This window comes from Cynoglossus semilaevis, chromosome 8, assembly GCF_000523025.1.
Source record: "Cynoglossus semilaevis isolate Cse_v1.0 chromosome 8, Cse_v1.0, whole genome shotgun sequence".
In the NCBI taxonomy this organism is placed as follows: domain Eukaryota; kingdom Metazoa; phylum Chordata; class Actinopteri; order Pleuronectiformes; family Cynoglossidae; genus Cynoglossus; species Cynoglossus semilaevis.
The window spans coordinates 8,019,907-8,035,745 of record NC_024314.1 but is presented as its reverse complement, the minus strand read 5'-3'; the positions used below and the strand labels follow the sequence as shown (position 1 = coordinate 8,035,745).

General features: G+C 41.2%; 1 protein-coding gene across 6 annotated transcripts in view; it reads right to left on the bottom strand.

The window, feature by feature from the left end:
* Positions 1-13,281, bottom strand: part of rbfox3a (RNA binding fox-1 homolog 3a) — a 413,293-nt gene extending 400,012 nt beyond the window's left edge. For all 6 annotated transcript variants that reach the window (XM_017034186.1, XM_017034193.1, XM_017034191.1 and 3 more), the window contains exon 1: positions 13,025-13,281. The gene's annotated coding sequence lies outside the window, so the exon portion shown is untranslated. The remainder of the gene's footprint in view (positions 1-13,024) is intronic.
* Positions 13,282-15,839: the final 2,558 nt, after the last annotated feature.

The window sequence follows — 15,839 nt, the reverse complement described above, 5'->3', positions numbered from 1 at the left end:
GCCATTACAGAGACGATCAAGTATTCTTGCACACCCTACCTTCAAAAAAATGTCAAATGTTGCTCTGGAATCCAACTGAAAACAATACTCTGCTAAAGTTTTCAGACACAATACACACTCCTCTGCCTCTGCTTTAATTCTCTCTCTCTCTCTGAGGTTTTGGTGTCACTCTGCCTATCTTGCCCTGAGCCCCCCACCCCCCACCCCCTCCACCCGTGTGCTTCTCTCTCAGCCTAAATTCCTCCCACCCAATCGCTTCCTCCTTTCATCCCAGCGTGGTGCCAACCCGTTTTTCACCAGCTAATACCACTTCACCCTTTTACCCTCCTCCTCCTCCCACTTGCATTCAATCGTGCTATCTTCCTGCAGCAGGCCTGTCAAACACCCCGCCACTGACTGAGGCAAATCAGCCTGAGGGTGGGGGGGCGCTGAGAGTGAGCGCAATGAGAAAGAAAGAGACAGCGATGGATGAAAAAAAAAAGATAGAAGTTGGGGGGTGGGAGGAGGGGTAGAATGGATGTGATGGTGAAGGGAGAGGGCAGAAGGGGAAGGGTTAAGACTGCGACAATAGGAAGAGAGAGAGAGAGGAGGTGGACGAGGTGTGGAGGATTCAAGGGAAGAGGGGATGAGAGCAAAGGCTTGATGAATGAGCGGAGAGGGAGAGGTCGAGGGTGAACAAATAGAGGGAGAGCTGGAACCAAGAAGGGATGCTGAGAAGAGTAAGATGTGACAAATGATCGGAATTCATACATCAAGCACTCAAGAAGGATCAGTTCCTCCTCTACACCGTTATCCCCTGGTTTGTCATCCATCCTGCAGGGTTTGGGTAAATCTCCCAGTCTCTCTCAGATCTCTCACTCTCCCCCTGGAACTCTCTCTTCCTTTGTAAGCCTCTCATCTGGGGAAGTTCTCCTGACAAGTGTGACACTTTTAACACAGTTGCAGTGATTAAAAAGATCAATGAAGTCGGCTGATAACAACGTGACTCCGTTATTGTATTTTTCTGACCACAGAAAACAACCACAGTTAGATCCCCTCTGTTGTCGTGGTGAGACTTCCATTTACAAGAACTTGAATTAAATAACAATCCTTGTTGTGTCAGTGAAAACAAACTCGGTCTTTTAAAATTTTAAAATATATTTATATTTTTTAAATATATATATATATATAAATAAAATATATATATTTTTAATAATTGGCTATCAAGAATAACACTTTTTTAGTATTGTCATGTTTTTTGCCACCATTTGCTGGTCTTTTGTCATGTTTAGCTCTATGTTCTCTATTTTGACCAAACTTATCTTTAATTTTTAATTCCATATAAAATGACAAGGTGTGTACAATAAACAAAATGTCAAACATCACAAATAACTAGAACTATAAACCCAAAAATAAGCTGATATTAACAATTCTTAGGAAGTCTTTGTTAGGACTGACAGAATGTTTTCATCTACTTTTGGAGACTGTTATATTTTCACCTTATTCACTTTTTTAACTACAGTGTTTCTGCTGCATGACGAAGGGTAAAGGGTTTTAAAAAAAATGTGTCTAAACTGGCTGCCTTTCATTTAATTACACTACAGGATTAACAGATGCATTTGTTATGCATTAGAAAAACAGTTAAAACGCAGCTCATTTGTATGCAGCTTAATTAGTTTCTTGATTATGATTTTTTTAATAATACCCTGAGTTGACTCCGAGATGAAAAGTTGGTGAACTCAACATCTAAAATATCAATTTAACTCATGGTTCAACCGGCCCATCCACAGTAATCACATCTTTTCCACTACAGAACAAAATATAATTCAATAATAAACACTCTTAACACTTTCCAAAACTGTGATCCTCACAGTGTTCCGAGACGAATTTCAACCTCACATAGTGTTACACTTTAAAATCATTCTTTCAGAAGGTAAAAAAAAAAACCCAAAAAAAAACACTTGATGAAAGAGTCACACACCTCACTGGAAAACAAAAGCCACTGCTGCCTTTCACACAGTGCTGGAACTCACTGTCACCACTGCCTGGATGCTGTACTGGAGCTGCATGAAGAACAACATCCCCAGAAGGGACTTCATGCTTCAGCTGGCCCCAGAGCAGAGCCGCAGCCTTCAAAGAGCCACCGCACATGCACACGCTGCATGGTAAAGGCACAACGCAAACAGAATAGTATGGAATGGAATTGGTCACAACGGCAGAATCCTGAGGTGGACCAGAAACATATCTGAACACATGAACGCCGATGTTTTCTCTCTGTCTGATGTTTAATAAGTGAGTGATGATTCCGTCCTCGATGGCAAGTTTCTATTATGAAGAAAATATTGAAAGAATTTAAAATGAAAATTAAAACACATGCATATATCTTGTAGCTCCGATCATTACAGCTGTCTAGGTTTGCTAATATATCTGTTTGCAGCTGTAGTGAAGCATAATCTACATAAATTATTTCTGAACATCCAGCACAGCGGTGTTCAAACTTTTTTCAAGGGGGGCTAAATTAGATAATGTAGAAATACCCCAGGGCAACTGCTCCTTCTGTGATACTCCAGACTATAATTAAGCCGAATACTAATGCACTGCATTTTAACAAATTTACTTGCACACAGCCAATGCCTTTGATAAACTGCTAATATAATCAAGGGCAAAACCACCCAGATTTGGACACACTCTTTAACCAAATGTTTCAGCTTCTCAACACATCATAAGACACAAAACAAATGCAGTAAAGACAAACAAAAACTTCAACAACCGGCTATGACTAAAAGTAACAGAAGTTAGCAAAAAAAAAGAAGCTACACTTAAAAATAGGCCAGGAAATAGTGAATTGTGTGAATTTAGTTAACACATAAAAATAGTGAAAATTAAAAGAAAAAAATCTGATTACATAAATTACTAAAAAAGACTTTTGTTAGCTAAAAGGTAGGTCATTGCTAAAGGTTCACCAGAAAAAGCCAACAATTATCAAAAAGACAGAGATACTTTGACTTAAGCTAAAAGATCCAAAAATGGCTCATGGAATTTGCCAAACGATAGTAATACTTAAGGTTAGCCAAGAAACAGCTAAAGTTTAGCTAAATAGAGCTATATGCTAGCAAGAAGAGAGTTACAAAGTAAAAATGTGCACAGCTGTTAATACAAGCGCCTACTCAAAAGGTGAAATTCTGGGGAACCGTGGAAAATTCATGCTGGAAAAGACGTTGTGACCACATAAAACCCTGTCCAAGTCCAGGATTGGCCCCCAGGCTGGACTTTGGACATGCGTGATCAAGCAGAAAAAGAAAGCCTTATATCTCTCATTGGAATGAGCTCCATTACACATGATGTAAGAGGAGCGAGGTGAAGGTAAATGAAGCTGGGGAACAGCAGACCCCAGTGTTTTTATGAGGCGCTGAAAGCTGATAACCACCGCGGTCTGCACTGGAGCACCAATCACATTCCCTGTGAATAACAAGGGCTGTGTAATTGGCTCAAACAATGTGTTACATGTAATAAATCTTCTGCATTCAAACTCCTTCATGCTCTTGAATCTTTAATTTTCTATATTAATTGAAAAAGTAGAATATAAATTTTGTTACGCTCTATATTCACCAGAGTATCAGGCCGGCACTTCAACAGTCCGTTCGCTGCTGTTTTACACTTCAGAGCGTGGCGCCGACTTATCTACATTTTGCGGTCGTACACGAAGCGTAAGCTGTGGTTTGTAGGAATTACAACAGACACCCAGCAGTTTTTTTCCATCTCCTGTGAGCCTGACTTTTTTGCCACATTCACCTGCGGTGGTGTTTAAGTTGTTTAAGTTGCTCGGGGCAAGATTTTGGTGTAAAATCCGTCTGGTTTGTCAGTGTGGGGCCTCGACGGAGAAGAATATTTCAGCTTTTTTTATTTTTTAAAGTGAGACACAGCAGAATATGGCCACACAGCTAAAGAGGCTCCTCCAAGCTTCAGTGTGTACGACATGGTGACACGTAGCCGCGAGGGTGGAGACTGTAACCCACTGAATGCCCCTCCTTCCTGCAGCGTGTGGGGGAATCTTCAGTGGCCTTCAGGAAACAAAAATATTAAAGGTCCTTGCCAGAGCCGCCGTTTCATTTGTCTGTTCTGCAACATGCCAAAAGCAAGGCCCGGAAGATGGAGGTGGAAGATGACCAGACGTCTGTGTAGATATGAGACGCTCAATCTGACCAAACAAAAGGAGATGAATTCTTTTCATATGAGTGGACAGAAAAAAAATGATGAAGATTCTTGCAAATGTCAGAAGACGCAACAAATGTTCTAGTCTTCTTCTTCTTCTTCTGCCACCTTCAGGGGACGCCCGAGCAGACCGCCGGCCTTCGCCGCACACTGTCCCTCGCTGCCCCACTATGACACCAACCATCTTGATGTTCTCCTCCACTACATCTATTAATCTCCTTCCTTCTGCCTGCCTTCTCCCCCTCCGACATCTTTTCTTCTGTACATTCAACACACTTTCAAATCCTCCCGACGTCACCTCAACAACTTCACCTCCAAACCGCTCAACCTTAGCTGCACGTCTGATATGAACTTTTTTTTTTCCTCATTTCTAATCAAATGGGTTTTTCCACTAGTGGGAATATTTAATCAGCATTCACTCCGGGTTTAATGACTCTGAACCCAGGTTTTAATCAGCTCCATCTCAAAATTGCTACAGAGGGAACAGGAAACCGGGGCGAACGCTGCGATTTTCTTCCTCGTCGTCTTTATTTTCAGCTGTGACAGATCGCCTATGTGACACATACATTTATCTGCATTTTTCACAACATTTATGACAAAGTTCATTTGGGTTACTTTAAGGAGCAGCTCTCATTACTGGTAATCAGTTCAGGGATTGCTTTGATTGTGTTGAGTTTGAAATTAAGGAAGGAAAATAACCATGTTGGCACAACACAGGCTGTTCAATAGGATAAACACAATAATAATGTCAATTTTTTAAAGCCTTTTTTTACATGTGTAAAAAAAAAAAAGGACCATGTGTTTGGAAAATGTTTGATCTAAACACCAGGATCAGTATTGGCCTGATGTCGGCCAGAGTTTTATATAATTCATGTATTAATCAGAAAGGACTTCTTGGATGCTCGAGTCCAAGCTATCACATTAATGCTGAACTGAACTGGGCTTTGAAAAAAAAAAGAGCAAAAAAAGATGCAGCGCCTGCAGCAAAGAATGACCTTTACACAATGTTTGACTTTAAATTTTATTTTGAATATTTAAACGGTGCTGCAAAGGCTCTGCCACCAATCAAAAATGATGTAAAACCTACAGTGTGTGAGTTTAAAGTTTAATTATACAACAGCAGCAGTAATATATAACTTGTTGCTCATTTAATTGCTTTCAGCTCAAAGGAGCAGAATATTTGTTGGATGCGGTGTCTTTGGACGTCTCTGTTGGTCAATCACACAAGGTTATCAACAACCGAAGACAGCAGAGAAGGGAGTACAGGTTGCAGTATCTGCAAAGTGTCCAAAATTCAATGGCTCACTGTATTCTACTCACTGATATAAACCACATAGTCCAAAAAGTTCTAAGACAGATGATATGATTTCAACATTGTCATTAACATCATTCTATTATGAAAGCAGTACAAACATTCAGTTTTCATGCAGCTGAAATGATTGACAGCAGGTTTTGATCAAGCTTTATCTGATTTTTTTTCCAATATAAAAGAACATTTAAACTGATCAGGGTTTTAGTCCATCATCCAGAAATCTACAAAGACATGACTGTCCAATGGAAACACCACTTCTGAGGAAGATGAACTGGACTTTAAAGGAGCTTATGGGGAGAAATAGTTTTGTTTGTTTTTTGCATTCGTCTTAAAATCTTTTGACTTACCCCCGTATTTAAGGAGGGGGACGATGGTGGTGTGTTAACGAGGAGCTAACATTTCAGCATTAATGTGTGTTTTATGAAGATATTAAACCATGGCTTTTATCATTTTACTGTTTTTATAAATGTAGAAACAATTCTCTGGGGGGGGGGGAAAATCTAGTTTGTTCTCAGAAAAAAAATCCTCTTCAGAATTCCGATCTAAATGTATTGTTTTTCAAACATGTTGAAGGATTTATTTGACGTCCCTGCCTGATTAGAAGTCCTTTTTAATTTGCACGTTCAAAACAAAAGGCTTTTGTATACATGGCACAATCCTCTGATTAAAGAACTCAGTCCTTTGTGAAGACACACACGCGGCCGCTGCCTGCATGAATACAGCAAACACCTTGGTGTACACACCGACATCACTTTCTCCTCGGTTTATTCCAAGGTTCCTTTTATCAGACAAAAAAAAAAAGTTTAGTCTTCTCTATTCATTCCAAATGAATTGATTTTAAATTTCTCTAAAATCCTCCTTCCTTTTTCTTTCCCACCCTTCTCCTCAGGAGTCCCTCTTTGAGGAGAACCTTTCAAGATCCAAAGGTGAAACTTTTAGCAGGTACGAGTTACAAAGCCCTGCAGTTCTGGCCCGGGGCTACAGCTACAAAAGGAGAAAAGTGTCGACTCTGTATAAGGGTGAGATGTATAAGTGAGACCATGAGTTTGTGGCACGGAGAAGGCGGAGCGGAGCAAAGTCGGGAGGAGCGCGGTGGTGGTGGTGCTGGAGCTGCTGGGTGCTGAAACCCCTGAGGACTGAACTTCTGATATGGAAGAAAGAAAGGAGATGAGCGTTTGGAGGTGTCAAAGGAAATTCACTGATACTTTTTAAACAGATGACGCGGGCGTGCGAGCGCAGGTGTGTGTCTGTGTGTGTGTGTGTGTGTGAGCGTGGTCTGCAGCAATAATAGATTTATAGGTGTGTGACCAGGCCACAGTGTGGGGACATAAATAAGGCTGAGGGGAGAAAGCTCTCCATTGAGCATAATCAAGTGGTTTTGCTTTGGTGTTTCATTCATCTCTCCTCCTTTCCCTCGTTTGCTATGCTCTCTCTCTCTCTCTCTTTCTCTCTCTTTCTCTCCCTCTATTCAAAAACACACGAACACATCATCTCACACACAAATCTGTGAATCTTTGCGGATGCCATTTAACCAGACGAAGTTTGGATAAATTAAAAAAAAAAATTCAAATGTGAGACATATTGATGCCTCCCAGACTCTAATCACATATTAGTTCCACACATGCATCACACAGACACGCGCACACACACACACACCAACGTGACACAAAACCCATTTTTTTTATCTGATCTATGGCCATGGGCAGAACTTCCCAGTCTTAGCTTTATTTAATATTGACAAGAATGAAGAAAGTCCATGTTTTTATACTCCCGTCTTCAAGCTAATTAATTTTAACTTACCAAATGGGAAAAAAAATAATTTAACAAAAAGCTTAAAAAGGTCATTAAAAAAACTCCTAGCTGCATCACACTGTGGACAAAGTTGTTCTGACCCTCGTCTCAACTAATTTAAAACAAACCAGATCTAATGGCCTGAAAGGATTGTTTTTGTGGTTATAGGCTGGACTGTCAGAATGAACAGACTATTAATACTAAAAACTATGACAAATGTAAATCAACAAAGATGGTATACTTCAATGAAAACACCATTTCTCAACAGATGATAAACAAGGCACAGTCACCTTTGACCTCAGAGGACCACAGATGTGTGACACAGATCTGGACTGCAGGCTGGCCAGTCAAACACAGAGACCCACAGTCACGTCTTCCAAAACCTTTTCTAAGGAGACAAACAGCTGTCCATATGTTTCTATATTGTTCATCAGCTGCACCTCCACACTGATGCAGTTGCTCCGCGCTGCGACTTCTCATGCTAATGTATCAACTGTATTATATTCTTGTAGCCATATTCTTATTTCAGGGTGTGTATCCTCGTGCCTGAATCACTGAATCACGATGTAAACGAAGAGCCAGCAAAAATGTCCTGGAGAAATCTGGGCCAAAGTGGGAGGCTTGCATTTATTTACATTACCAACAAAAACAGAAGCATTTGTTATGTGCTAAATAAATGTGTTAAAATGCGATGCATATGTTGGCCACATAATTACACTCTGCAGTATCACAGAAAGAGCAGTCGGCCCCAGGGTATTTTTTCACGGTCCCGTTTCTGAGAGTTTTTGGGCAAACGCGGCGAAAATCCTGTCTGGATGATAAACATCGACAACAGCACGAGAAACTCTACAGCTTCCCAGCAGAGCGGTGACAACGAACCACAGCACGCAGGAGGCAGGACACTTGGCCACTCGCTGGCTGTAGATCCTCCAGTTTCCTCTGCTGCATTCACACATGAGCTCACTCGGACATTAACCGGAGATTATATTAAGGAGCTGGCAAGAGAATTTTCCGGAGGGACCTCCTTGGACATTTGCATTCACACATACAGCCTTCTCTGCACAATCTCCGGAGTTCAGTATATGCCTAAAAGCAACTCAAGCGAAGACCTCCTCTAAAAAAGAAAACTGAAAAAAAACCTGTAATTATACATTATAAATTCCTAAATTTGCAGCAGCCCTAAACGCATTTCAGTAAAAAGCCATCATCTCTCACACATGCATGTGGGCTTTCTAACCACATGACGTTAGCCGGAAGAAACTGTCCAATCCAAGGCTGTGACGTGCCAAAAGAAACAGTTATTTTAATGTAAATGTAAAGAAATCCCATCACACTGGAACCCGCATATATATAAATATATATACACACACATACATATATAAATACACACCACACCTATAAATACACCATACACATTACCGTTGTAATCATTAAGGAGTGATTGATAACAAAGCATTAGGGTTAACGATCCACACACACACACAAAGTGGATTGCCTGAAAAAAAACAATTTGTATTATAAAAAATAATTCATAACAATATTCACCTTTTCACATAACGACGACCAAAAAAAAAAAGAAAAGAAAAGAAAAAAGTGCTGAAACACCTGGAAACATTCGCGGCAAAACCGAGTCTATTTGACGTCGAGTTTATTTGTCAAAGAAAAGGATGGGAATACTTCACTTCCCACTCGGTATGAATTGTTTTACTCGGTATCAGGACATCGTGGACACACACACTCGACCTGAAGCCGAGGACAAATTAATACTGAACAAGCTCAGACAATGGGGATAAATCGAGGAGCTTAAAAATAAAGCACAAAGAGATTCTCTGCTGACCCTCAGTATATCAGAGCACCTTCCTGCACCAAAAGGGACTTTCAGTAAATCCCTGTAATGAACTCTGGGAACATGATTTGTGAAAGTGAGCTAAACTAGTTTGTTCAGCTGACAATTTACGGCCCTATTTGCCAAGCTTCTCTCATTACTGCAGCCTTTCATACATTACGTCCAGTCCTCTGTACGCCTTTAAAGCACCCACTTAAATCCAACATTTTGTGCTATAGTATCATTTCCAACATTCTTTACAATACACCCGGGGGGTATTTGTACTCCAGTCCGCAGACTGGACTCATCAGGACATGACTGGATTTGGATTTAAATATTGAAGATTAGGATTTTTGGTCAGTTTAAGGCGAGGCCATTCTCCAGTATGATGTACCGGAGAAACCGCTGTAAATAAACTGCTATCATTTCTTTGAGTCACTTTTAGATGACTCATCATTTCCAGTGACTTCTATATAAAAATTGTTTTGGTTTTTTTTTTTTTTTTTTTTTTTTTTTTTTTTTTGCTTTACTTCAACTGAAAACTAATTATCTTTGGTTTGAGGTCAGAACAAGACATTGGGTGATGCCATTCACTCTCGGTTTCACTCATCGATCCTCATTTTCCCCAATTCTCTGCCTTTTATGGACCAAACGACCAGGACTCTAATCAAAAATATAATTGTTTGATTATACAGCCGTGAAAATAACCATTAATCACACCTTTTATATCATTGCTGCTAAAATGCTGCATAGCCACCATGTAATTCCGTAACGTGAAATAATGGAGCGCGAGTGATGCCAGTGCAGGACGCCTGAATGCGAGCAGTAGAAATCTTCCTCAACTTGATCTGGAACTGTGGTCTGGGCTGTTTGGACTCACTTTTTTATGCCACGTTTTGAGAAAATATGTTGAATATGGAAAAAAAAAACGACCCAAAACAAAATACAATACTAACAACAGACCTATGAACCATCGGCAACATTTTTCACTCACTGGCACAAAAAGCGCCTGAAAAGATATAAATTGTGTTAAAAACCCCTTGGTTTAGCAAGACAGAAAGGAACACGACTGCATTATTTCTTTTTTTCTATGCCTCCTTGTCATTTTTGGATGTTTCCTAAATAAGAAACCAACTGGTATTGAAAGCGCTGGCAAAGCAAACAGAGCCTGAGAATAGAGAGAATACGGATGCTGAGGAAAAATATTTTGGACGAAAGCATGTTTGCTGTGATTCGCACAACACCTGTTTCTGAAAAAGCCCTCTGCTCGCCACACAATCATATCTCCATGTGTATTAACAGTTCACAGCCCCGCTAAAGCCCTTGTTCACATGCAAATCCCACTCTTGCTCCGCTCTGAAAAGCCTCCGTTGCCTCGCTGTTTTTTCACCACCACAGATACATACTGTATTTTCTGCACCAACGTCTCCCTGTGTCTCGCTGTCTCTCATCTTTTTTCCTTTCGCCATCTCTCATTCTTGTGCAGACGAGAGGATTAGGCCTCGGGAGAAAAAGACTTATCTGTACTGTCGGTACAGCACGCCAGACAATACACACACACACACACACACACACACACGCGCTGACACAACCAAACACACCGTGCCACACTGTGTGCGGCGCTGAAGTACATTTACTTGTAAACCAACAAAAAACAGCTTGTAGGTGCAACAAGCTATTGCAGTGATACAGCTCATTGTGGGCTAGGATAACAACTCTGCTTAAAGAGATTAGGTGATGTGTGAAAATACTGAACCAGAGCAAACCCAAAAAGAGGCAGAGGCATTTTGGGGAAATCTCCAAACAGCGTTGGGGTTTGTATGCATCAGGAGAAGTGCTGTCAATGCAGAAAGTTGTTTTTTTATTTTTTTTATGTTTTCTTTTTTGTGCAAACCGCCGTCTGACTGTCACAGTCAGAAAAGAGCTTGATGATGAATTGCAGACACACTTGAAGGGTAAAGTGTAATGTTCTCTAATGAAAATGGATGTTTATGAGGAAAAAAAGAAAGACGTAAATGGAATGTGTCATTCAGAATGATTTGTTATTGTACAAATTACAGGGTGATGACGATTATGAAGCTGCCGCAATTAGAGGCTGAGGATATTTATTAAGCATCGGGTTTCATTCAGAGCAGACGCTGAGCTCCCAACAATGTTTAGGTTTTTCCTGTCTTTCTATTCTTGATGTATTTTCAATAAGTCGTGGGAAGGTTGTAAATGTTAGAGAATGTCTGCACCCACACGTTCACATGTCAACACACACACACTCACACACTCACACACACTCACTGACACAATCCTGCGAATCTGCCTCCGTAAACTAAAGAGGATCTACATGCCAGTATGTGCACCACACAGGCACCATAAACCACACACTTGCAGAAATGCCCACAGACAAACAAACACACACACAAACACAAATAAACACACAGGTTTAACTGTGTATAAAAGAAAAAAAAAGCGATAAAGCCAACTTTTCTCCCATCTCTGCCTCCACATAACTATAGCTGTGGTTTTTCTCTAAACACNNNCCCCCCCCCTTCCACCGCACGGCCTCCACCCTCTGATGTAGAAACACCCTGACCAAGTGTCACCCACTAAATCCTTATTGTGAGCGTAAATCCTAACAAAAGCCACAGCACATCTTACCCTCCACCTCGCCTGCAGAGTCCAGCCGCCCCCACCGGCTAACGTTCGCTGATCCTACAGGAAGACACCCTCCTTTAAACACACACACACACACACACACACACACACACACACACACACACACACACCGTCTGTGAATACAAACTTACAGTTTTGGCTCTACATGCGTAGATTAATTTTGGTTTTCTCTCCACTTATTACCAGGTATAAAAGCGTGGCCTGGGACACAGCGACATAAACCAGTAAATCCTGTTCAATGGTCAAAATAAAGAAAAAGCCCGTGGTTTTAAAAAGAAATGCAGATGATATGCTGTATAAAAAAAAAACTCAATTTTGAAGAAAAAATAAATCGGTCATAGAAAGTGGCTTTCTAGAAATAATTACTGTGAATAAGGATGCAGGGCAGCAGTCATAATAATCCTTCCTTTAAAGAAGAAACCATAATCCCTCCTTTCATTCTGCAACTGCGAAATGCATTGGGTGTTTTTTGACCTCTGCCTTCTAAAAGGCTTGACAAAAGTGGAAATGAGAAAATCAATGAGGAGGGAAGAGTTTTTGGTTTGTTTCTTTTTTTCATTCAGTCTTGGTTGATGATTAAATCAGATGACAGAAAATAAACCTGAGTGTCTTTTCTCCAAATAATAAGCTTGTATATAAGAGAAAAAGACACAGGTGAGGTGAAGGAAAACTACCTGAGGACGAGAGCAGTGGGCGTGAAACATTTACAGATTATCTGCCAGCAGCCAACAAAGTGTGATGCGGGCGGAAAGTGAAGGTGTAATCAAAATACAATTCGCAGGTTTTAAACAAGTACGCGAGTTGTTTGGGTGGCAACAATTCCACAAGTGTAACAACGAGAAATGCTGGAGTTGCACAAAAAAAAAAAAAAAAAGGAAAGTTTTTTACTCGGGATTCTCTCACCAGACACTCACTTCAGGCACAGTTTCTTAGCTTCAGAACATGTGCACTCAGCTGCTCCCTCACTCACTCACTTATTTGACATCTTGCACTTTGAGTCACTTGTCCATGCTTTTACACAAACACACCATCACACACCTGCACATGTACGGGTTATGTCACATTCTGCTGCTTCCCCTGTGATTTCAGCCAATAGTTTGAAAGTGATGCTGCCACACATTCAGTGTGCGTGCTCTCTACTGTACCAGGAGCTCCAGCCCAGTTCAGTTAGTTAGGAGACAGCTCCCTCAATAGTGTGTGAGTGGAGAAAAGCATGCACATACTGTTACAGTACTCACGGTTGGTCAGGAGTGATGCTTTCTCTGAGTCCGCTCAGTCCTACCCTCTGGACGTCTCTCTCTCTCTCTCTCTCTCTCTTCCTTTCTCGCTCTTTTTATCTCTCACTCTTTCTTTCTCTTTATCTGCGCGTCTGTCTTTCTCTGTGTTTTCACTGCGATCGTTGCTCTGGACACACTCACGTCACTGCAAACACACACTCCACTCTGTTATTCTGCTCTGCTGAAGCAACTGCTTTGAGCGAGAGACTGAGATACGGCGGGAGGGGGGGGGGGGGGGGGGGGGGGAGGGGAAGAGGGGGGGGGGGGGGAGGGGGGGAAGGAGGAGGAGGATGAGGAGGAGGAGGAGGCGGCGGGGGAGGAGGAAGAGGAGGCATTAGAAAGAGGAGAAAGAAGGAGGCAAGAGAGAGAGAGTGTGTGTGCGTGCGTGTGTGACTATACAATAGGGGAGATGGTGCGTGGTGTGAGCAGCACTTTTGACAACGCGGTGTAACACATTCCATATGTGGGATTGCACATTTATGCCTCTATAAATGCCTATACAGACAACACACACACACAGACACGCACACACGCACACACAAACAGACCATTATAAAGAAGGGCTTACTATACAGGGCAGTGAGATGAGGAAAATACCCCTGCTGCTGCTGCTGCTGCTGCTGCTGCTGCTGCTGCTGCTGCGTGCATGTGTCTGTTTGTGGACGTGTGTGTGTGTGTTTTTGTGTGTTTCAACTCAGCACACCATGACAGGTAGTGAACCTCAGAGGAAACAAGCCTCCCTGCTTCTCTCCTCCTCTTTTCCCTTCATCCTTCTCTATGGTCTCCACCGTCTCATCTATCCTTCATCTCTGACACGCCTCATCCCGTTCTCCTGCAATTAGTTTCCCTTTCCCTGCCATTCCCTTCTCTCCTGACACATTTCTGTACACACACACACACACACACACTCCAACACCACATGCACACACACTCTCCACACTGTATTAAAAACTGCCATAATTACCTGTGAATAAACGTTAAAAGAGATTTCTTTCACTCACTCATTTCATTCTTTCCCCACTATTCTGCATGAAAAGCCACACAATCACGCCGAGTTTTCTCCAGGGTTTTGTTCCTGTCATTTTGTCAATTTATCGGTGTCATTGTCCTGCATCTTAAAGTCAGGCCACACAGCCACTTCTGCTCTCGAGCACATTTAATTAAAGGTGAAATTAGCTATTAGACTAGCATTGTGTAGCAACGGCAGACCAGTGGAGAGGTTCTTGACAGTCTGGCTCCGTAGGGAAGGAGAGGCAATGATGGGGTGCAAAGAATATGGTGGAAGAAGGATGTATGTATAAGCATGAGAGTGTGTGTGTGTGTGTGTGTGTGTGTGTGTGTGTGCGCTTTTGTGTGTGTGTGTTTGTGTTTTCACCTGTGACATTCACCCCGTGTTGGCATTTCAAGTAATCATTACCTTTCCCGGGAAAAAAAAAAGCCAGTAATGTGTTGCACTGAATGGCTCAACTCTCACCTCCCTCCCTTCCTCTCTGCATGATCCGGTCCAAAATGGTGCTGCCACCATCAGCAGCTCGTTTCTGGTTGACAAAACAATCCAGCCAATCATCACCTTTACAAGAAGGGCATCGGCAGCCTTGAGCAACAGAGTTTAATCTGTGCCGTGTGTATTGAAGTGAGGCTTAAGAATCCCGCAAATGGGAAAAGAAGAAAAAAAGGAAATCACACACATGAAAGTATACAATTAGGTACAGTAACAATTAGTCACATACTGAAATATTCAGTTTAATATTATTAAGTCAGGTAAAATTACTAGAGTATAATTAAATAAAAGGCCCATGTTCCCATATCAGTACTGTATATATACAGTATATATATATATATATAATATACACTGTATATATACACATATACATATATGTACACATATATATAAATATATATATACATATATACATACATGGTGCCACAGCTAGTACTGTTAAGCTTTGAAAAAAAGACTCCCATAGAAAGAAAGTTGCTTTTTGTTTCTCTCTCAATTCCTATTTTGTCTACTAGTTAGCATTACTGTAGCTGTTTTAAGTTAACACCGTTGTAAAACACGATTGTGGGTACTTTGGAGGTTTCGACCTCTGCACATGCTCAAGGTATTATTACAAGTGCACTGCAACATACAACATACAACTACATGAACAAGATAATCATGTTTTTGTCTAGCTATATACTGTATATTTATTTTTAAAACAGTATCAAACAAATCATCTGAGTCTCTGTTTTTGTCTGTACAGTCTATAGCAGTTGGTTTTTTTTTCTCCTTTTCAACTGTGGCGACATTGTGAAGTTTATGCCCAGAAACCGATCAGACATTTTCAAGGTGACGATGACCACACTAATGACTATTGATCTAAAAGGGAAACATAAGCTTCTTCATGGCCAGCGAACCGTACACAATGCCTGACGTCACAGAACAGCAGTCTACAACTGCTAGTGTTACAGCAACAGGAGATGGTGATGATTCTCATATGGCCTAATGAAAAAATGAGGAATCAATATGTCACTATGTGCTTACATCAACTACAATTCTCCTTTATTGTATGCTGCAAAAAATAAAAACAAATTGTCCCTTATTCATCCAACAACAGCTGCCACTGGAGGCACCATTAGGTATGTGGTTCCTTGGGGCTCAAACCCAGGACCTTCTATGTGTAAGGCATATGTGACAACCGCAACCGCTAGGAACCACTAACGTTGGTGTCACTTTGATTATGATAAATCTTTACTGGACTTCTGCAGTAGAAGGATATACAGTATATATATA